The sequence below is a fragment of the Macaca fascicularis genome, chromosome 15 (genome assembly GCF_037993035.2).
Source record: "Macaca fascicularis isolate 582-1 chromosome 15, T2T-MFA8v1.1".
In the NCBI taxonomy this organism is placed as follows: domain Eukaryota; kingdom Metazoa; phylum Chordata; class Mammalia; order Primates; family Cercopithecidae; genus Macaca; species Macaca fascicularis.
This window is the reverse complement of record NC_088389.1, coordinates 70,300,553-70,324,963: the sequence shown is the minus strand read 5'-3', so window position 1 is coordinate 70,324,963 and position 24,411 is coordinate 70,300,553. Positions and strand designations below refer to the sequence as shown.

At 34.1% G+C, this 24,411-nt stretch overlaps 1 long non-coding RNA gene across 10 annotated transcripts in view; it reads right to left on the bottom strand.

The window, feature by feature from the left end:
- The window catches only part of LOC141406893 (uncharacterized), a 934,563-nt gene that overhangs the window by 371,912 nt on the left and 538,240 nt on the right, over positions 1–24,411 (bottom strand). For all 10 annotated transcript variants that reach the window (XR_012424656.1, XR_012424652.1, XR_012424654.1 and 7 more), the window contains one exon: positions 11,395–11,475. This is a non-coding gene — a long non-coding RNA (uncharacterized lncRNA). The remainder of the gene's footprint in view (positions 1–11,394; positions 11,476–24,411) is intronic.

The window sequence follows — 24,411 nt, the reverse complement described above, 5'->3', positions numbered from 1 at the left end:
TGACAATGCAATGTGGTAAAATGTTAACTGCTGGCAATAGAGGTTGAAGGTAAATAAAATTATGTGTTATTATTATTTCAACTTTGCTTTACATATAAAATTATGCTACAATTTCAAGTATTAAATAAAACTTAATTTGGAGAATACAAATTAAGGACATATTAGAATCCACAGTGGAAATATAGCACTGAAACTAACTTTTAGCTTTTTTGGGTTTCCAGAAGAGAAGAAGACAGAAAAACGAATACAGGTAATATACAGATAGACACTGAGTGAAATATGTTACAGAATTGAGGAAAGAACTTAATATGAAGATTAAGTTATCTAAAATTCAAAAAATTTAAACTAAAGGAAATTAATGCCTGGACATATAGTACAAATTCATGACACTAAAGCCAATGAAAAAATATTAAATATTGTAGGAGGAAAGATTATCTTCTTCAAAGAAAGCAATAGCTTAAAAGCTAACTTCTATACTTTTTTTTTCCTTTTCTTTTTTTTTTTTTTTTTTTTTTTTTGAGACAAAGTCTCACTCTGTCACTCAGGCAGGAGTGCAATGACACAATCATAGCTAAATGCAGCCTTGAACTCCTGGGATCAAGTCATCTTCCCAAATTAGCCTGTCGAGTAACTGGGATTATAGGTGCATGCAACCACACTCAGCAATTTTTTTTGTATTTTTTGTAGATACAGGGTTTTGCCATGTTGCCCAGGCTGATCTCAAACTCATGGGCTCAAGCAATCCACCTGTCTCAGCCCCCCAAACTGCTGAGATTACAGGCATGAGCTACCATGCTTGGCTAATGGCTGACTTCTGAATCGCAAAGATGATGACCAGAGACCACTGTAGCAACAGGTGGAATGTAACAAAATAAAATAACTGGTAACTTACAATCATATGCTTTAAAAAATGACTTTCAATGAGGAGAATAAAATAAAGACATTCATAAACAAACAAAAACTGAGCTCTTGCTACCAATAATTACAAAGGGACATTTTAAATGTTCTGCAGGAGGAAGTAAATAATCTCAGAAGAAAAATGTCAGATATAAGAAGGAATAATGAGCAATGTCAGTGACCAATATGCCTGTTTATCTATATTAAACAAAAATGAAGTTGTCATCTGGATTAAAAACTGTAATGGAACTAAAATATATAAAAATTGCATATAAAATAATTATAGTTAAGTTATTATGAGCACCTATATTATTTTGAAAGTGAATAAAGATTAAAACTGACACTTTGATGAGTTTATACATCATAACTTTTCTAGTGTTTATATTAGAAATTAAAATATGATTATTAATTGAACAGAAAGAAATATGAATGAGAATAATCAATTCAAAATATCCAAGAAATAGACAAAGATAAAAGGAATTAGACAAATAAAAAACAAAAATAACAGTGAAGACATAATAAAAATATGGTAGCATTTGTAATAAATGTAAATAGACTAATTACCTCAGCTAAAATACAAAATTCAAAGCTATAGCTGACTGGCAGAGAAGCAGTATGGTTCTATTAATGTATTTTATATATTTCAAAACTTTATAATTTATATATCTCACAATAAATATATATTGGTAAAAATATAGCTTAAAATCATAATAAAAAGAAAAATGATGATGATAAAATTCAAAAGAAAAGTTATCTCTGAGAGGCCACAGAAAGGGATTGGATTAAGGAAGAACATACTTGTTAATTCAGGATATGTTATTTTTTTTTCCTTACACTAGATTCTGGGCCTAATGGTTATGCATTGTATACTTTCACCTATCCATCATATATTTTAAAATGTTTGTTTCCCTCCATATTCAATACAACCAATAAAAAAGAGGCAGCATCAAAAATAAAAGATTTTACATGAATATGGAATGTGTCATATCTCTCTTCTGATGCTACATTTTCTGTCGTCTTGAGAAGGAGAGCTGTCTATGATTGAGGAACCGACTGAATGAATACAGCATTGCAGAAACTAAACCGGGGGCAAGTCCAGATGACCATTAACCTCTGCCAGGTAGTTAACTGTTGTAGACTGCAAAAATGTTCCAATTTCTCACCACTGCCTTTATAGTGTGACCTTGCAACTACCTCTATCCAGAGGTGGAGTCTATTTGTCTATGTCTTGTATCTGGGATAGGCTTGTTACCTGCTTTGACTAATAAGATGCAGCAAAATAAATAAATAAATTAATTAATTAATTAATTAAATAAAAATGCTGGGCCAGTTCTAAGCACTGATCTCAAGAAGTTGTAAATACTATTCTTTGTCTTGAAATCCTGCTATCCCTTCTGTGAATCTGTCTAAGCTACCCCACTGTATGATGAGAGACATGTGACCCACTCACTCCTGTTGTATCTGCCAGAAACTTGAAAATAGTAGATCGAGGCCATCCCAGAGTAGCCAGCCTTGGCCTGCTCTACAGCTGACTTCATATGCGTAAGTGAGCTCAGGTACAATATTGAACCTAGGATCATCAAAACTGCCTGCCCACTGTTGTTAGGGACCCGTGGATCGCTAACAATAAATGATTGTTGTATTAAGCATGTAAGTTTGGGGGTTAATCAAAGCAGATATCATAAATAAACTGATTCTACAACTTTATAAGCACTATTTCTTTCCTTCCTATTGTTCTTTTGTTGTGAAAGTACTCATAGAAATGTTAACCTGGATATAATTTTGTAAACATATGAAACATGAAGTGGCCATGAATATTTCTATTGCATGTAAAATGTCCCCATTTTGAAAAATTTGAGACATGGAAATCCTCAAAAATGACAGATTTAAAATCACATTTTTAGAAAGCCAAATGGGATAAAGTTTCTTAAGGATAAAACAGAAAAACTCAAGAGAGATGCACAGGTTAGGAAACTGAGATGTGCTGATATTCCTTCTTCAATTTGTGGTGCTGTGAAAACCTTGTACTATGGAGCCACAGTATTCATAAGAAGAAGAGAACAGGGGTGGCAGGAGGTATTTTTAACAAAGTCATCAAGGTACTCATGAGGATGGCATATTTTCCATGAACAAGCAGCATAACTTAGTACTTTGTTCGAACGCCACACACAGCATAATGGAAGTGGCACTTTCAGAATACTGATTCTCCCACAGGGAACTCAACAGTGAACTAGGAAAAGATCACAGGCTCTGACAGTTGATCGGTGAATTAATTAGATGTTGAACTTCTTTAATGCTACGGTAAATTACATGTGGAGTGTGCACTCAGAGTCATAAAAAGATTCCAAGGATGCTAGGTGTCACACAACAGTAGGGCAAAATGCAATCAGAATTCAGAGCAGGGCCCAATGCAAATCGGTTTACCAGAGGCCTGCTGAGATTAATCTTACTTGTATCTTTTTCGGAGGGGAAAATTTAGACTGAGTGGCACAATTATTTAGGCTACAAGCAAAAGGAATTGGTGCTTTTTTTTTTTTTTTTTATTCTGTCTAAATTGTTCTTGACACAGACTTAGAAAGTTAATATTTATCAACTTTTTACCCACCTTTAAAGTCACACCTCCTCATGTAATCTATCAAGTGATAGGAGATTTTGAAGAACAGAGAGAGGGCCATTTTTTATTCTGCTATGACCACATTTGTCATTGCTGCCTATATGCTCTCAGAAAATACTAATTGTTGGCCTTCGTTGCTAAATACATGTTGGTATGTAATATATTGTTCTTATCAATTGTGTGATCTTGGGCAAGTTAATTAATTTCTTTAGCCCTCGGTTTCTTCATTTGCAGAATGGGGACAATGACAGTATTCATTCTGTAGGGCTATAATGTGAATTAATTATGTAAATATTGCAAAGTACTTAAAATAGTGCCGGGCAAAGTACTTAAAATAGTGCCGGGCACATGGCAAGTGTTATAAAAGTTGCTGAATGAATATTGAAACAAAAACAATGTTCACCTATTTCCAAAGAGATCCAACACCATTTAAACTTCTGATCATTCAGCAAAACAGACTTTGATTTCCAACATAGTGAATAACCAAAAATGAGACTTTCCCTGGGAAAATGAAGCTTTCATAGAGGTAAATAGAAGAATATTAAGATGTGTGAGCATTCAATGGAGTTTTACTCTTCTTCCCTATTATCTTCTGTAACTAGGAGGATATAGAAATAAATATAGGTTAGGAATTATATCTGTCAGGCCAAAAAAAGTCATCTAAATTCATTTCAAACTTATTTTCTGCTGACAAGTAGATGCTGCTGCTAACATATTGAGGTGCAGTTGTATTTTTTTTTTTTGGTGGGGACAGAGTCTTGCTCTGTTGCCTAGGCTGGAATGCAGTCGTGCCATGTTGGCTTGCTGCAACCTCTGCTGCCCGGGTTCAAGCAATTCTCCTGTCTCAGCCTCCTGAGTAGCTGGGACTACAGGTGCTGGCCACCACGCCTGGCTAATTTTTATATTTTTAGAAGAGATGGGGTATCACCATTTTGGTCACATTGGGCTCGAACTCCTGATCTCAGGTGATCCACCCGCTTTGGCCTCCCAAAGTGCTGGGATTATAGGAGTGAGCCACTGCACCCGGCCTGCAGTTATATTCTGATTAGATATCCTGCATGCCCTGTGAGAATGGCATGCAACAAATGCAAACACAATTTGCTGCAATTCAACTCTTACTATGAGCAAAATACTGGGAAAGACCTTGAAGAAAATGCAAACTAAAAACTGGAATAAGTTCCTCTGCTTCATATCTCCAAAGTATGTATTAATAATATTTTAATATCTTTCACAAATTATAAGTGACTGAAAATATATATGGGTATATAAAGAACACATAAAACATTTTAAAATGTTATTTTTAATTTTAGCTCCTTTCTCTTCCCCTGTCTGCTGTATGCTGAAGACGACTGCTGAGTCATGACAAATCCTGCACTGCTGACAAAATGCATAAGGATTATATAGGGTTGAGTTGAGATAAACACAAAAAGTGGACCAATATTCCTGGAAGAGATTATATCTGAATTATTATACCTAAAAAGGCTTGAGTTATTTAAGCCCCTTATTAAGACTGATGATACTACAATATTCATGAGGAACAAAAATGCTATCTATAGATAACATGAGATATTTGGTAAAGAGAAGTAAGAAATTAAATATTTATATTGAGAGAGGATATTGTGTCCTGCTTTATTCTTAAGAGGATTTGGGATGGTATCATAAGTTGGTTTTGATGCAGGATAAAAATAAATGAGGAAAAAATTTAAAACAGATACAATAATGCTAGGGATAAAATTAGTACCTACTAGAAATTAGGTAAGACTATGGCTAAGGGAATCTAGGATGATTGGACTTCTTCCTCAGCCCACAGTACTGATTTTTTTGTTACTCCTAGGGGAGCTATCTGCAAGGAACAATGACAAAAGAGGACTAAGTACCACTTTCTTATTAAACAGTCTTTGAGACCTATATGCTACGATAGCACTGTGATAAACAGGGCTGGAACCAGAGTCTAGTTAGAAGTCTGAGAGACCTCTACTGCTCACTCTTGATTTAAGCCCAAATAGTAGATTTTAGGTTGATCAGGTTGGATGCCTTCAAGGGAAAAATAGGTCAGAGAGAGAATAGGGAGTAAGACTTTGGTCAGTTTAACCTTTTGAGATAAGATAAAAAGGAGAACAGTATTAGGAAGAAGGATGACTGGGCTTCTCCATGTAGAAGGGCCTTTCAGTTTGAAAGGAAAAGAGAGAAACAGATAAATTTTCATCAAATGGCTATCACACAGAACCAAGGAATCTCTCTAATGAGATCATTATATCCTCTTCTTGGGGACTAGATTTTTTTGTCTCCCAGAAAGCTCTTTCTGTAGTTATTATACAGATGTTCCAGATATTGACCTTGTTATAATTCAGGTCCCAGCTTAAAATATATCTACAGTGACAACACAATTCAAAGTAGCCAGCTCTTCAAGCTCTCACCTTGTTTTACTTTTAACTTAGCACTTATTACTGAATATTTTCTTTCAAATATTTTTATTATTAATGGACTCCATATCAAAACTACCCATCTAGAACATAAGGTCTATGACAACAAGGACTTCATCTATATTATTTACGTATGCGTTTACATATATATAATATATATGTACATATATATTATATATTTATATATATATAACTCATATATCTATATAACTCATATATATATATATGAGTTATAAGCGAACACAATAGGTACTCAATAAAGATTTAGCAAATAAATACATGCATGAAAATGTGTTTTAGTAAGCCAAGAAAGGTGGTGAAAAGAGAGATGCTTCTTGAGAACTTACTTTAATATTGGCAATAGCTGACATTTATCAAGAGTGTTAATCTTCTGAACAAAACCATAACATAAACACTGAAGAGAAAAATGCAGTGGCAACTTAATCAAATCTACTCTAGATCTAAATAAAAGATATGGGATCCACACCTAGACTGATCTCAGAGCAGTTATGCTTCACTACCATGTATGCCATTAGATTCTGTTTACATGCCAAATATATGCAACAGATTTAGTTCTGAAATTCCTAGTATTCCACACACACATGTAAATAAATCTATTGCATGATCCAATAGAATCGTAAGTTAAAAATAAATGAGATGCCATAAAAAAACCTTGCTATTTGGAGTGGTGAGACTGAAGGAAAATACGTACCATGGTCTCTTGAATGGAGAAACTTCATAAAGGATGAAGAAAAACACACCGTGAATTACACCATGAATAATATTACTAAATGCAAGCATGAACTTCCAGCATTTATAATACAGATCAGTGTAAGTTGATAGCATTGATTCAAGTTTTGGTTTAGTGAAAGCACTTCTATGGAGAAAATATAAAGATTTTAATAGCCTTGTTTAATCCATTGGTAAAATTAAAGCTATGTAGATGAATGAAATGGATTAATATCATTGAGGCAATCATTCCTCAACATTATCTCTGACACCTACATTGATGATCAATATTGGCTGGTAGAAGTTATGATGTATGTATTTTATGATGAGTACCAGACCATAGATATTTAGTGTTACTTTTTTTTTTTTTTCTTTTTAGATGGAGTTTCATTCTTGCTGCCCAGGCTGGAGTGCAATGGCGCGATCTCGGCTCACTGCAACCTCCGCCTCCGGGTTCAAGCGATTCTTCTGCCTAAGCCTCCTGAGTAGCTGGGATTACACAAATGCACCACCACACCCAGCTAATTTTTGTATTTTTAGTAGAGATGGGGTTTCACCATCCTGGTCAGGCTGGTCTCAAATTCCTGACATCAGGTGATCAACCCTCCTCAGCCTCCCAAAATGCTGGGATTACAGGTGTGAGTCACCGTGTCCAGCTTAGTGTTACTTTTTAAGAATGTATTTATGGGTTTGAAAACGTGCATAATTTTGGTAACTTCTCAGAAGCAGATATGGTTAATCAGAATATATACCTGAACATGCTACTACTATACTTCTGCAGAGACATACAAATGGAAATATATACAACCAATATCAAGTCTTTCCTTTGAAATAACTGGTTTTATCCAATACATGAAAAGAAATATGATTAATGGCCAACACTTTATCCAATCTAGAACCCTATATCAATAGAAAATAATAAGTAAAATACCCATAAAATATTTGGCATTAATCTATGCTTTAAAATGGCTCTAAAATGTACTCCTACTTAACTAAATAATTGTTAGGCTCTAATTCAAGGTCAGGTAAATGGCAAAGCATATATTCTGTAATAGTTTATTTTAAATCACTCTTTCCTACCATCCTTGGTTATACTATGAGCCTCAATGACATCATATGATGAGCAGTACTTTTATTATCCTTTTTTTCTCAGAGTAGTAAACTAAGCCTCAGAGACCTCATATAAATTGCAAAAGTGATATATCCAGAAATAGAGACTCAGGAATACTGAATCTGGATCTGGGATTGTAACCACTGAAATATTTTGCCGTACTTTTGTCAGTTTTTCTCAGCTAGATTGAACTAATATATGTTTAAGCACAGTAAATAGTTGGCTTTAGGTCCATGTCCCGGTGATGGAATTAAAATACAACAATCCCAGCATTTTTAAATGAATATTCTTTATATTAAAATAACTTTAAATTAAGAAAACATATAGCTTAAAAAGTATCACTTAGTATTAAATAAAATGTATATAAAGGCTACTTCTCCACCTAAAAGATCGTCAAAGACTTGTAGAATAATAAAAGAGATGTAAAGTGTTATTTCTCCACACACTGGTTGACAAATGCATGGTCTGTGAGAAGCACTTGGCTGGCTAAAGGAACACACCAACTATTATCTCTAGAGTCAGTACTCAATTCTTTATGTAACAGCCCATTCTGTTTATATAGAAATTGTAATTTTCACGGTTATTTCTCACTTTAACTAAACCCATGTAATATTATTTTTAAAACCTTTCTCATATTGGGTCACATTTCATCCAAATGTCTCATGGCCTCCCTTAGAAACACAGCTATAAAATCGAATCTCCTTTTCACCTGACATGATTTAAAACATTTACAGAGAGTTACCATCATGTCTTACACTTTTAAATCTTACTTTCTCCAAACAAGTTATACCTAATCCTCTCAAACCTTCAAATTCCCACTAGGCACGGTGGCTCATGCTTGTAGTCCCAGCACCTCGGGATGCCAAGGCAAGTGGATCATTTGAGGTCAGGAGTTCAAGAGCAGTCTGGCCAACATGATGAAACCCCATCTCTACTAAAAATTCAAAAATTATCTGGGCATGGTACTGCATGACAGTAGTCCCAGCTACTCAGGGGACTGAGGCATGAGGATTGCTTGAACCCAGGAGGCGGAGGTTGCAGTGAGCCGAGATTGTGCCACTGTACTCCAGCCTGGGCAACAGGGTAAGCCTCCATCAAAAAAAAAAAAAAGAAAGAAAAAAATTAAAAAACCTTCAAATTCCCAAATTATTATGTCTGTTCTGGGCAGTTATCCTTGGGTTTATCAATGTTCTCCTTCAACGTGAACTGAGCTAACAGTTTTGGGCAGGTTCTTCTATACACACTGCTGACCTATTTTACAGCTTGTTCAGTATGCCTGTGCTGTCATCTACATTCCAATTACAGGTTGGTCATCACACTGGTGACACCTTCTAAACATGAACCTATGACTCTATGGACAACATAAAATGTCTCTGCTATATTCACAATTTTTCTAGCTCTTAACTAGTATCATGGATTTTTTTTTTTTAATATTCTGGATGGCTTTAGAATTGAGAAAATAATCTTTAAAACCCCAACAAAGATTTTGAGGAAATGAAGACCTTTATTTTTCTTGGAGATCAGCAATAAAATAATGGTAAATAATTCAGTACCCATGGTGGAGTGGTAGTAGGGGAAGGTTAAAATCTCCTTTTCTTATTTTAAATGAAATCTTATCCACAGGCAAAAGAAAAGGAGCCAGTGCTATTAGGCAAAGAGGATGAAAATGGAAGTGAAAATGAACTTAATAATTAGAACTAGAACCTAGAGGATATTGGCCTATCATTTCACCCTTCCTATGTTACATGCCTTAAACTTTGGTTAAAATAAAGTTGTCAGTGCAGAAAAATTTGCATGTGGATTTGATTTTTTAATCCCATAAAAATGAAACAAATTATTAATTTTAAATAACTTCGAATAATTTCATAGATCAATAATGTGTGTTTCACTTTTAGCTGATAAGAAAAAAAAAACAACCTCCTAACTATACGCTCTGAAAGTACATCTTTAATATATCTAAAAACAACTAGTGTCCATTGGGTCCACAATCAGAGATATATTGCAGAATGTCACATAAATTCAAGCAGGGAAAAAAGGCTTTAATTTACCAGGATTACTTAAACTGACTAAAGAAACTGTGAAAGAGTATTCTCAGATATATTCAAAAAAAAAAGCAATTACATTTCACTATGTCTCCAAATCATTTCAAATTTATCATATTTTAAGTGTCCTTAAATGTTCTTGTTGATTGGAAGAGTCCTATAAATGACAGGCAGTTTTGTGCTGTGCAAATTAGCAGCTTCTCCTAATTCTTTTCACAAGGCTGTCAATTTTTTATGTATTATCTCATCCAAGTTCACATAATGGAGACTCTTGTAAATTGTGAACCATATGCTTCATTGTGCAGTTCACAATTTAAATTTTATCAATGATGCCTTTAATTTTTTTAAAAAACTGACCAATATTGTATATTTTGTATCTGTTTAATTTACCCTAGTTACACCTGAAATATATGTATTTTTATATTTAATCTATATTTCTGCAAATGAAGAATGTCAGTTTTCTTTGAACCCCAAGATCCCATCCTAGACTAAGGTGTAGGTGTATTTTTGTGTCTATGTGTGTATTCACCATTTCTACCTGGGTAAATCACTTATGTACAACTCCCTGCTTCCTGTCTGTTATTGTTTGAGACAAGTGAACTTGGCTGGAAGCAAGCATATTCCCTTTTTAGAAAACTTATTTTTTTTCAGAAGACAATTTTGTATTAGTGCTTCATTTCTTTGCCTTCGTGAGGACACAAGTGATGCAGTTCCATACACCTTTCTTTAGATGAATTAAATAAGACATTTCTTAACAGTTATGAGCTAAACTTAATCTTCCTGGGCACCACTAGATTTCTTTTTATTTTTTATTTTTATTTTTTTTTCTGTAATTTCAGGTAGTAAAAAGAAAACAGCAGTTGTAAATGCCACAATATACTCTCCAACATTTGGAAGAAATACGAAAACACAAAAACAAAAATACCCATTGTGATGCTCAGTAAGTATTCACTAGCAGAGAAGGCAAAGATTAAGAAACTAACAAGACATTCCAGGAAAAGAAAGTCACTCCCATCATATATATACAAGACACTGTAAGGCCATTAGTATTACTGGGGGAAATAAAAAGTAAAGGAACTCAGTTTTCATTTAAAATGTACAATACCTCCTATACAAATTTAAATTTATATACTTCTTATATCACAACTTTTGTTGTATGTATTAATAAACATCTTCATTCATCACCCTTTCAAATGTGTATTAAAACATGCTAAAATAGTGTTTTAATGGATAAAATATGACGTATATTTGAACATGCTAAAATGGTGTTTTAATGGATAAAATGACGTTAAGCAAACACAAACAGTATACAGACTGTCAGAAACATCATCACATATATAATAGCTTTACAGAGAAAAATTTATAAGCCCAGCAGTGGATTGTCAACATGCCAATAACTTCCTCCAGTCACTTTGGGGCACACAAATTAGAGGAACTAATTAAATGCTTGATTAAATTATTAAATATATGATTAAATAAAACTGTCCTCTTCCTTGGTATAATAAAAATGCATTTTAAAATAAAAAATCCTATTTCATTTCATCCTGAAAACACAATTAAAATAAATTTGGCATTTACCTCATGTGATTAAAAATCCACTGGATACTTTAGAAGCGCAGGCAGCTCATGATACAGCTTTCTGATGGCACTCATCAATTCCTACAAATAACAAGAGGGTGAAAGAGAATATTCAGAGCAAATCATGTCTCTGTAAAATGATGGTGATTAGCGATGACACTTTTATTATCACTCTACACTGCCTTTTAAAATGTACCTGACTATATATTGCTGTTATAATAGCTTTTGTTAAATGTGCAATATAGCAATGAAAATTATGTCTGTCTAGGACTTCCAAGGTACTAAAACAGACCCCAGATTACGACGTACTGCAAAATATCAAACCACACAGTAGCACGTTATTTTACTGAGAAAGGCTCTTGGATTATAAAAACAAAATAATTTGTAAATGAAATGTTTTCTTATGTGCGTTACCACATCAAATCATTTTTCTAATCATGATGCTAAGTTATCAGAAGTAGAGGGTTTAGCTTTTACCATTGGCTACTTTAACTAAATTGCAGCAAATATCCTTACTTTATATCTCATAGATTTCCCAGGGAAGAGCCATAAAATGTGGGAAATGATGGTTATCCATCTGATAAGTGAATATGCAATATGGTAGTTTTTAACTTATCAAATGAATGGCTATCATTTCCTACATTTTATGAATCTTCCTCAGGAAGACATAGAAAATAAAATAGGTATGCTTGCTAAAATAGCAAGATACTACATAGTATACACAGTAGAAAATTATATAGTAACTCACACTTTTACGGTTTCAATTATCTGGGGAAGAAACTTTTTTAAAAAAGCATTATTTTCTCCCATCTACTTGATGAAAGAGAAATAAAATAAGCAACATAGATGCGTATTTTGTTGCTGCATATGCACTTTCCCATGTTTCCCATACACAAATATGTAGCGTGATAACTGTATAGCATCCCTTTTCTACATGCCCATTACTCTAAGCCTCACACATGTTACATTCAGGAACAAATCTCAGTGAATCACCACCATGGACATCTGCTCATCCTTTCCCCTCTGCACATCCCCGACCCTTCCTTTAAACCTCTGACTCTTCAGGTGACAAAGATGGTCAAGGTAGAATAAAAAGAGATGGTAGAAAGATGGTGCTCCTGTATTCATAATAGCAAAGACATATAATATACCTAAATGCTCATCAATGGCAGATTGGATAAACAAAATGTGGTACATATACAACACAAAATGCTATGCAGCTATAAAAAAGAAAAAGATTATGACCTTTGCAGCAACGTGGACAGAGCTGGAGGCCATTATCTTAAGCAAAAAAATACAGGAACAGAAAACCAAATACCACATATTCTCACTTATAAGTGGAAGCTAAACAACGACAATACACGGACACAAAGAAGGAAACAACAGACACTGGGGCCTATTTAATTAAGAGTGGAGGGTTGGAGGAGGGAGAGAATCAAAAAATTACCTATCACATACTATGCCTATTCACTGGGTGATTAAATAGCCTATACAAGAAGCCCATGTGACATGCAATTCCCTATATAACAAACCTGAACATGTACCCCAAACCTAAAATAAAAGTTAAAAAAAAAATGGTACTCGACTAAGAAGTATAACTTTTTCAAGGCACATATAGAAGATTGGAACATAAATACATGAGCATTTTCTTATCACAGGAGAAGTCATATAAGTTCATGATTTAAGTGTTAGATTTATAAAAATTACAGTATTTCAATTTTTCTGAAAGCTACTACTATCAGGAATTATATATATATATATTATTTTCATATATAATATATTATTATTTATTAATATATATATTTATAAACACATATATATATTTCTTATTACGTGTTTTCTTTTTTTGTTTGTTTGTTTGTTTGGACGTATTACAACTCACTTTGAGAAAAAGATGCTTTATAGCCAAATAAATTCAGTATAGTGAATAACACATCCTGTTAGGTTCTAGAAAGAAATCAAAAGCTACACTTCCACTAGACGGAAACAGATTTAGAAAGAAAGTGGTAACCACTTTTACCAAGAAAGTGAGCATTCATATGTTCAGAATAGTAGGACACTAGGCAGAAAAACCCTAAAGCTCCAGGAATGGTTGTGTTGCATTTTATGAATTTCTACATATGTTGCAGAAACATCCCGTTTACTTGAGAATGCTTCAACTTCTCCAATGCCAGGTTGTCTTCTAAATCCATACAGTATTCACTTTTTTGTGCCCTGTTTTATTTTATGATTTATAAATCCACAGCAAACAACTCTTAACTCTTTATTGGAAGCTCACTGTAACAAGTGCTGTGATAGGCACTTTCATATGCATATCTCATTTAATCAACAAGATATGTACACTGTCACACTTTGCAACCATTGGCTTATATAATGGATATCTCAGCATACAAATCTTAAATTATAAGTTGTATGTTCCATGAAATAAAGTGCTGTTTCCTACTCATTTTAAGTTTTAAGTTCCATATATTTAATTTGACTAAAGTGCTTTCTGAATGTCTAAAGTGATTATTGAGTGTTTTAAAATATATATGGAACGTGAAAATTATTCAACTAAATCCATGATCTATTAGTTTGAAATGTGAATTTTAGCATTACAACAGAGAGATTCCTGAAACCTCATAAGATCTTTTGTTCATGATATTTACATATTAGATATATGATCTCTTTGAGGAAGAAGAAATGTACATTATATTTACAACCCACAAACCAGAAATTCCTAATTCCTTGGAAGAAAATAATTTTAACTAATACCCAATGTTATTTGAGGGATGTGAAAAATAAGTTATGTTGGTGAAGTAAGGAGTATGAATGCAAAAGAAGATACAAGATAAACAGGATTAAAAGGAGACTATTTTTCTAAAAAGAAAACTAAATGGTCAAGTGAGTGGATAAATAAGTTGGGTGAAATGTGTTGATAAAACTTATAATAGCATTGTGTTTGCAAGGTATTTTTTGAAGGGCAGTTTAAGTAGTACAATTTTCCAAGTAGAAATTCCTCCAGAGTTTTGTGGGTTAATAACAAAATAATGGAGAAAAGAAACCAAAGCTGTAATTTCTAAAAAAGTAAATCAAAATTTACAATGGTGGTGCATCACATTCTGTATTAAATGATAACAGCAGATGAGAAGCCAGGCCCAGATGTAATCCTAGATTATGTGATTTATTAGATTCTTCTCACCAAAATGATTTAGAGAAATAGTAGAAAGATATTAGTAATAGAATAAATATTGTTCAGGCCAGGTGCGGTGGCTCAGATCTGTAATCCCAGCACTTTGAAAGGCTGAGGCAGGCAGATCAACTGAGGTCAGGAGTTCAAGACCAGCCTGGCCAACACAGAGAAACCTCGTCTCTACTAAAAATAAAAAAGTAAAAAAATCCGGGTGTGGTGGCATATGCACCTGTAATGCCAGCTACTTGGGAGGCTGAGGTAGAAGAATTGCTTGAACCCGGGAGGCAGAGGTTGCAGTGAGCCAAGATGGCATCACTACACTCCACCCTGGGCAACAGAATGAGACTCTGACATAATAATAATAATAAATATTGTTCAGAGGATAAAAGAGGAAAATATGAAAATCAGTTTCTTAAGAATTGGTAGATGTAGCTCAACTGAGCTGGGACAAGATTGAGAACAGAAACATTAAGAAGCTATATCCTGAACACTTAAATCGACACAATTCAAGGTGAGTGATAATGTTTATAAACAAAAGACAAAAAGTGGGAATTTGATGAATGTGTATTTTAAAGTAGTTAACAGACAAAAGATACCCCCAAACCATGTGTAAAAAAAAATAAAATTCATCTGTATGCTTAGGATGGTCAATAAAATCTAAAGTAGTGAGTGTATCTAATTAAAAAAAGAAATAGATCCAGTCTCATAGTCATCATGATATAATGGTTAAGAGAGAAAATAATGTTAAAGAGAGGTAGTGAACATGCTGTAACAGTAACTAGAGAGGATTAATATTTTTAAACTTCAAACAAACGTGACTCTAACTTCAAGGCCAGCAATATGTAAATGCAATTGATAAAATAATAACTGGCTGTGTTGACTTCTTATACAATACACGTAATCATCTTTAAAGATAAACAATACTTTAAATTGATTCAAACTGGGGTAAGCATATCATTTAGGTTTACAGTGATATGCTAGGAATAATTTGAAAAAGAAGGAAACAATCTCCCTCGAACTTCAGTGCTACTTGAAGTTTTAGAAGGAAAAATATCAACCCACACTTGAATGTTTCTAGGTGGAAATAGTCTGTAGTTATTAATTATGTCTCTACAATTGTTTCAGAGAAAGATTTGAAAACCCCTGCTATAAAGAAAAAGGTACACATTTTTACCATTTTCTCTGTCTTTTTCCACCACATTTTATAGTGATTCTCACACTTTATTTCAAGGTGGGGAAAAAGGGAGAATACTTTTCCAGAGAAAATATATACTATATGACATCTTCTCTCAAAAGGAAATGAATCCTTTAATTTATTTAAATGTTTATTTATTATTATTCATACTTTATATAGAGTAGCCTAGAGCGTTTCACATGGCATAACACAGGCTTTCACACATGATGCAGGGTTCATCATGGTCAAAAAGTCTGGCTGGTAAATTTCTTGGATGATTGCATAAGGCTAATAAAACAGCATCACTTAAGGATCATCCAAGTGATCTGCAGCCTCTCACTCTCAACATCGTTGTCTTTTTGTTAGGTTAATCAAGTTAAAAATTTTCATTGTGTTTAAACTTTTAAAAGTTGAAATTCTACCATAGCTACACATTTTCTTAAGTGGATAGTGTATTTTGTTTGGTCTTAAAACATATGTTTATAAAATCTCTCTCTTTAAATTACACACAAACAAACACTTACACAAAACTTTTGTGTCTTGTATCACAATAGCAAAATAATAACGATAATTAACAGTTACGGAATGCTTTCCATATGCCAGGCACTGTTCTATGTACATTATATTTATTTGCATGGTTAATTCTCACAACAGCCCAAATATATTATTTTATCCCAATTGAAAGATACAAAGTTGTGGCACAGAGGGATTAACTAATCAGGTAAGTAAAGAGCTAAGATTTAAACCAAGGTGGTTTGACTTCAGAGTCTGAGCTACTAAGAATTGCTGCACTATCTTTGATTAAAAGATACCAATAATGGCATTCAGATAACAATTGTGCAGACATGTTCCTTAACCATCGCAACTACTCTTGACCAAAAAATATCAAATCATTAAAAATGTGATAGAGTGGCAGAAGTAGTGAGTGAGAAACAACAGAGCTCAAGCTATCTGAAGGCATGGGCTACTCCTGCTTACTTTATCTCATATTCATTGGTAAAGCATCTAAGACAAAGTAAGCCAGTATCCAAGAAATATTTGTTGTATGAGTGATTAATAAAGAAAGAGGCTTATATGAGCACTGGTATTTCTGCATATCTTGGCTGGAAGTGCAAACTTCACACACTAGTCCAGATTCAGCACACATTTTCAGTGGATTCACACACTCACCTTCAACTACACTGTCTAAGACTCTCACATAATCCCTTGATCCCTGGCCACCTGTGTTCCATTTACAATTGCCTATATTCATATTCATTAAAGCCTTTTATGCTACAGTCCTTTAATAAACTGCTCTAATGAAAAAATCTATTGTAATTTCATTTAATATAGGTAATTTTAACACAGATTTTTGATAGAAAATACCATAATTCAGGATAGTAATTCTAATGGTAGGAAGATCAGGCAGTAACACTATAAACCAGAAATCCAAACCAAGAAGCCAATACCCTGGGATGTCCTGAGTTCCTCCTTCTCTCTCACCTCCCCAGAAGCATCGCAAATCCGTCTACATGTTATCATTATTACTGCCACACCCACTCCAACCTTTCTCCTGGATTATTCTGATGGTCTCCTAACTAGTGTTTCTTCTTAAGCTTCTGCCCTTTCAATCTATTCTATACCTTCCAACCAAAATTATCTTAAAATATCAATTGGATCATGTCTTTCCACAAATGACTTCCTGTTGTGCTTTGAATATTTTAAAAAAAAAAAAATCTTTATTTTTAAATGTTAAATCTAAAAGGCCTGGCCTGATCTGGTCACAGTCAACCTCACTTTCTGGCCTGCTCTCACCAGGCTCCATCTGTGCTGAAAGCTTCATTCTATTTCAAAGCCCTTACATGGCCTGTTGCCACTGTTAGAGCAATCCTCTTTCCATTCCTTGCTTAGTCATTCCCTTCTTTCCTTAGGTATCAGCTTAAATGCCACTTCCAAATGAATACCTCTTCCTAAACGGGAGTGCCTTTTGATATTCTGTTTGGCTTCCTGAAGTTTTCATCCCTGTCATTTTTTCATAATAATAGAGTGGTTTTGAGCTCAAGATTTATGTCCAGACTTACTGAGTTTAAATTTTGAGTGCATCACTTGCTAGACTGCATGGTGTTAGGAAAGCTGTAATCCTTGTTATGCTCTAGTTTCCTTATTTATAAAATCAGATACAACATCATGTACCTAAAGGGATGGTTGTGAGGACTAAGTGAGTTAATACAACTAAGCACTCAGAATAGGGCTTTGTACATCAAATACTCAATAAATGGAATTGTCAATACTAAGTGAAATCATATTTATTTGAGTAATCTTTTGATTACATTTTGCTATCCTGATAAACATGCAAACTTAAGACGAGCAGGAGCCCTGGCTATACTGTTACCCAACCACAAACTTGGTGCCTCAACAGTACTTTCCTTAGAAAAATTCATTACATATTTATTTAATTAATCAGCTAAATAAATGTGTGAATCTATAAATGCACAGAATAAATAATTTTAAAATAAAATACTATAGATCAGCGATTTTGGGGAGGGTGGATCTTTGATATCCACAAAATCATACAATATGTGGCAGTCTGCTTCACTTCTTTGGAAGGTTCCCTGGATCTAAAGACAATTTTGATATTGTGTTCACTCAACTGTTTCTCAATTCAAAGATATTTGAGAAATGACTGTAAAACACTTAGAGAAATTTGTGGCGGGTCATCTCATCTTCTTTCATTACTGGCAAATTGGGTCGTTAGTGAGTACAAACACTTTGATGACTTTCAGAAAAAAAATTCTAATATAATATTTCTAAGTTTTAAAGAAATCTTTTCACCATTATCAAAGCTACCACACAGTTCCTTGGGGCTAGACTTTATTCTAAGAAAATCTCAAAACTCAGCTTCCCACAGGATTTATCTTCTAATCTTCTAACTTTGGTTCTGATTTGTTGGCATTGCTGTTTTGTAGATGTCACCTTATGATGCATAGTCAATAAGGATGTCTTGCTGATGCTTTTGAGAAAACTGCTATCCCAGTCCTCAAAACGGAAAGTATAAGATGCCAGATACCTAGACTTCCTAACCGTTAAAAAACAGAAATAACACTTTTTTGAGGTATGACTGGCATACGGAAAGCTGTACGTATTTAAGGTACACAACTTCATGAGTTTGAAGATAACTTTACACTTGTGAAACAACCTTCACCTCACATAGAGAAATAATAATAATAAAGAGGGTTTATAATTTTTAATATTTCTATTTAAATGTAGCTATGCTGATAAAAACATGAAAAGAAAGTGTTATACTAAAGCCTACTGAGTTGCTTTGTTCTGCTTTTTTAAGAATATTAATTTGGTCCTTTTAAAACATTTTTATTTATGTATTCATTTATATTAATTGATAAACATTATACATATTTATCAAGTACAACATGTTTCAAAATATGTACACACTCTGGAATGGCTAATGTATAATAGTATAATTACTATATACATTTCATTTCTTCACATACTTACCATTTTTTTTGTGGTGAAAGCATTTAAAATCTATTCCCTTAGCAATTTCCAGATATAATTATTGGATTATATCTGGAATTATATTCTAGGTGACTGTGTTATTGACTATGGTCATCACGTTTTACATTCAATCTCTGCAACTAATTCTTCCTACCTAACTGAAATCTAGTATACCTTGACCAACATCTCCTCAACCCTGCCCTGCACTCACCACACCTGCTCTCTACTTCTTAGTTCCATTTTTTTTAGATTTAACATGTAAGTGAAATCATGATATATTGGTATTTCTGTGCCTGGCTTATTTTACTTAACACGATGTCCCACAGGCTCATCAATGTTGTTGCATATGATGGAATTTCCTTCTTTTAAGAGACTGGGAAGTATTCTGTTGTGTATATTTACATTTTCTTTATTCATGCATCTGATGAGAAACAATTAAGTTGATTCCATATCTTGGCCATTGTGAATAATACTGCAATAAACATGAGATGCAGGCATCTCTTCAACATATTGATTTTATTTCCTTGGGATATATACCCAGTAGTGGGATAGCTGCATCGTATGGTAATTCTATTTTTAATTTATTGATAAACCATCATACTGTATTCCATAATGGCTGTTCTAATTTATATTTCCAACTATAGTATACAGGGATTACCTTTCTCTATATCCTCTTCAATACTTGTTATCTGTCATCTTTTTTATCATAACAATTTTAACAGGTGTGAGGTGTTAGCTCATTGTGGCTTTAATTTGCTTTTATTTGATTATTAGTGATTGTGAGCATTTTTTCTATAACTGTTCACTATTTATATGCCTTACGTTGAGAAATGTCTGTTCAGATCCTTTGCCCATTTTTAAATCAGGTTATTTGTTGTCCTGCTATTGAGTTTTGTTAATTCTTTATGCATTTTTGACATTAAACCTTTGTCAGATATGTGGTTTTCTCCCATTTCATAGGTTGTCTCTTTACTCTGTTCATTGTTTCCTTGGCTGCGCAGAAGGTTTTCAGTTTTATATAACACCATTAGTCTATTTTCCCTTTTGTTACTTATACTTTAGGGGATGATATCTTAAAAATCATTGCCCAGATTAGTGTCATGGAACTTTTCCCTGTCTTCTTCAAGTAGTTATGAAGTTTCACATCTTATATGAAAGTCTTTAATCCAATTTAAGTTGATTTTTGTATATAGTGTGAGATAAGGGTCTAAATTCATTCTTGCATGCAGAAGACAAGCAGGAATAAGTTAGTACCCTGGAAAAATTCATGTATCACAAACACGGCTATGCCAGATACACTAGAGTGTCTTTTCCTGAAAAAGTTAATTGGAGGTTGGTAACCAGAAGGTTCTAAAGGGCAGCTCCTTTTAACTTCTTCCTCTGAGAAAGGGCAATGATAGCAACAATCCAACCCCATACTGTGGTGTCCTCATAGAAGCCATTCCAACTGTCAGTGCAAAATTTCTTATCAAGCCCCTACTACTACAGCTTTAGACCTTTTATAGAATGCAAACAGACAAGCAGGGGAGGTGGAAAATGAAACAAACAAACAAACATAAAAGAAGTAGTAAGGAAAAAGGGATATGGGAATGGGTGAAATGTCTCCAAGAAGAAAAGGAGCATCTGGCTGCTGGAACTGATGACCCACACTTTGAGGGTTAAAGTTACACTGGCTGAATCAATTCCCGGGCTAGCCTCATTTCTCTGCAGATGTACCATATTATATTCAGAGTATTTTCCCAAACTGTGTTCCTTTACCTATAATCCTAAAATAGTTTGGCCTAAGTACTATTACTAAGTACTAACTACTAGGCTGAAGAATTTTGAAAGAAAAATCTACAGCAGAGAATAGGAAGCAGAATAGAGACTAGAGAGAAATAGCTTCTCTTAAGTGAAAGCTTATGATTCAATCAATCAACTATAAAATAATTTTAGTCTAAATGGACCCATAACACATTCTGATCTCAAATTATATTTGAACATATCAAGAAGTGGAGATTCAGAGAGGTAGAGTGACTTACTGACAGCAAGCTGAAATGGCAGCAGAACTTTGGCTTCCAGATGCTACACAGTGAGTGTTTTCTGACTTGTTTCACCCTCAGAGGACACTGTTGCCAATGCTTGTGCATAGTTGTTAGATTTATATTCAGTACTTTCCTGGAATTGCTGATTCCTGATCCTATATGCTGTCCTTTATAAAAAATGGATCTATAAACTTATATCAGTCTCTTTCAATGACACTGTTCAGTCACTTGAACACTGGAGCATTACTGAAGCCCTGAAAAGGATTGGACAGGTGGAAAAAAGCTCATGAAACCTAACTATTAACACAATGGCCTTTCCTGAACCTGTTCTGTATTCACTGGACTGTGCCTGACTTACATGTCTGTGGCCTTGTCAAATATTTGCTTTAAATTTCACTTTTTGCAAAATAATCTGTTAATGAAAGAGTCATAACCAAAGTCTTGATTCATTTTTGTACAGGTCATCTTTTAGACCTTTTACATGATTTTTATCAACATGGAATATTGCTTAGGAATCTTGAGGAGGTTTTAATTTACTTTCCTAAGACTTTTTAATATCATTTTTCATTTTGCCAGATACTTTTATAAGATATCACGATTATAGATGTAATTCTATAGTCATCAGTCTATATATTGTGTTTGCAGCAATATGATTTGAAATTGATACAAAATTAGGGCAATTTTGGTCATTCTAAATGTATTGTTATATATTTAAAATAATTTGCAAGGGGTTAGTGAACTACATTAATTATGAATATTGATATGCTTTTAGATTATTTTGAATATGTTTAATTAAAGGAATTCATTCAGAGTTAAATAATAGGAAGATTTCATATTAAAACATAATTATAGAAAGTTGTTTCTCTCTATAGCAGATACATTTCTATTATTTTTAAACACAGGAATTGAAAAGAAATGCAAATTTTAACCAAAGCCACGGTGAGATGTCTTTGAATGAAGGATAACAAAACACATATTCTCTGATGTAAAGTATGCAGTTATTTGGTAGAGTGATAAAACTGGAGAACAGCTAAAAATAATGATTTTAAGTATTCCCACTTTCCCCGTCCTGAGATAACAGAAAGAACCTCACAGCTAAACATACTATAGCCTATTTTTGGTATTTTTTGCTTGTATGTATATATTTTTTTAATGTACCCAATTCTTTGCCCAGTACTTGTGCTTCATTTTAAATCAGTGTACTCGACCCTATTGTATTGCTGTTACTGATTCTAAAGGTTGAAAAAAAAATTCACAAGTCATATAACCTAAGCAAGATAGATGAGCCAAACTAATTTTTTAACCAAGTTTTGTACCACCATGTTCCTGTGAACTCCATCCCGATATCTGTATGGGCACATCTTTGACAAAACCTGTCTGGTTTTGCACTGTGTTTCTTTCACGGGATGATCATAGTATTTTTCACAATTTGGCACAAATCACACTCTTAAATCAAGCCTTCTAAGTTTTCCTACCCCAAGCAATAGGAACATTGCTCATTCCCTCCTTTATGCCACCAAGCAATTAGATACATGCCTCTATTATTACATTTATCTTATTTCATAGCAATTATTTTGTATACAATATTTACCTGTTAATCAAAACCATAGCTTAATACGGTTCTCTCCTAGATGCCCATCTTAGAGCCAGGGTTAAATATTTCTTTTCTGAATGAAATAATCTTGTTTATATTTTATTTATACAACCATGATAAAAAATCTAACATGAAACGCAATCAAGCTTTATCATGAAAGTTTGTCATTCACTCATTCAGCATCTGCTATGTGGCAAGCATGTCTAGCTCTTCCTTAGTTTTGCAGAGACAGCATAGGAGAAACTGCGTGCGTTAACACATAGTAGACGCTCATTAGATATTAATGTATTTCCTTTTCTCCTTTCTTTCCTGCATTGTAGCCATGTCTCACATGGGGTCAAATAACAGACTCGTTATTAAGTACTCTTACTCTTTAAATACATGAGGATTTATTAAGCTTTTGGTTTCCTGCTTTTATAAATCAAAACTTTTTTTTGAAATTCAAAAATTTCAAAAATATTTTTTTTTTTTGCAAAAAATGTAAAGGTTTACAATTTTAAACACATTTTGTACCCAGTAAGTAATTTTATTTCCATTGTATGCATACAATAAATTAACAATATTTTCTGTGTAGACCAGGTTTTAAAATGTTTATTTATTTTTATTTTTATTTATTTTTTTTTTTGAGACAGAGTCTCGCTCTGTCGCCCAGGCTGGAGTGCAGTGGCCCGATCTCGGCTCACTGCCAGCTCCGTCTCCCAGGTTCATGCCATTGTCCTGCCTCAGCCTTCTGAGTAGCTGGGACTATAGGCGCCCACTACCACGCCCAGCTATTTTTTTTTTTTTTTTTTTGTATTTTTTGTAGAGACGGGGTTTCACCGTGTTAGCCAGGATGATCTCGATCTTCTGACTTCGTGATCCGCCTGTCTCAGCCTCCCAAAGTGCTGGGATTACAGGCGTGAGCCACTGCGCCCGTCATCAGGCCTGCTGAAGTGCAGTGGCGCGATCTGAGCTTACTGCAACCTCTGCCTCCCAGGTTCAAGTGATTCTCTGCAACCTCTGCCTTCCATGTTCAGATGATTCTCCTGCCTCAGCCTCCCAAGTAGCTGGGACCACATGCATACACTACCATGCCAGGCTAAATTTTGTATTTTTAGTAGAGACAGGGTTTCACCATCTTGGCCAGGCTGGTCTTCAACTCCTGACCTCAAAGAGTGATCTGTCCGACTCAGCCTCCCAAACTGCTGGGATTAAAGGCATGAGACACTGCACCTGGACTTTTTTTTCTTTTTTAACCTTTTATTTTAGGTTTAGGGGTACATGTGCAGCTTTGTTATACAGGTAAATTGCATGTTTCACAGGTTGGATGTACAGATTATTTCATCACCCAGGGAATATGCCTAATACGTGATAGGTAATTTTTTGATCCTCTTCCTCCTCTCAACCTCCACCCTCAAGTAGGCCCCAGTGTCTGTTCTTCCCCTTTTTGTGTCCATGTATTCTTGTTTAGCTTCCACTTATAAATGAGAACATGTGGTATTTGGTTTCCTGTTCCTGTATTAGTTTGCTTAGGATAATGGCTTCTAGCTCTGTCCATGTTGCTGCAAAGAACATGATCTCA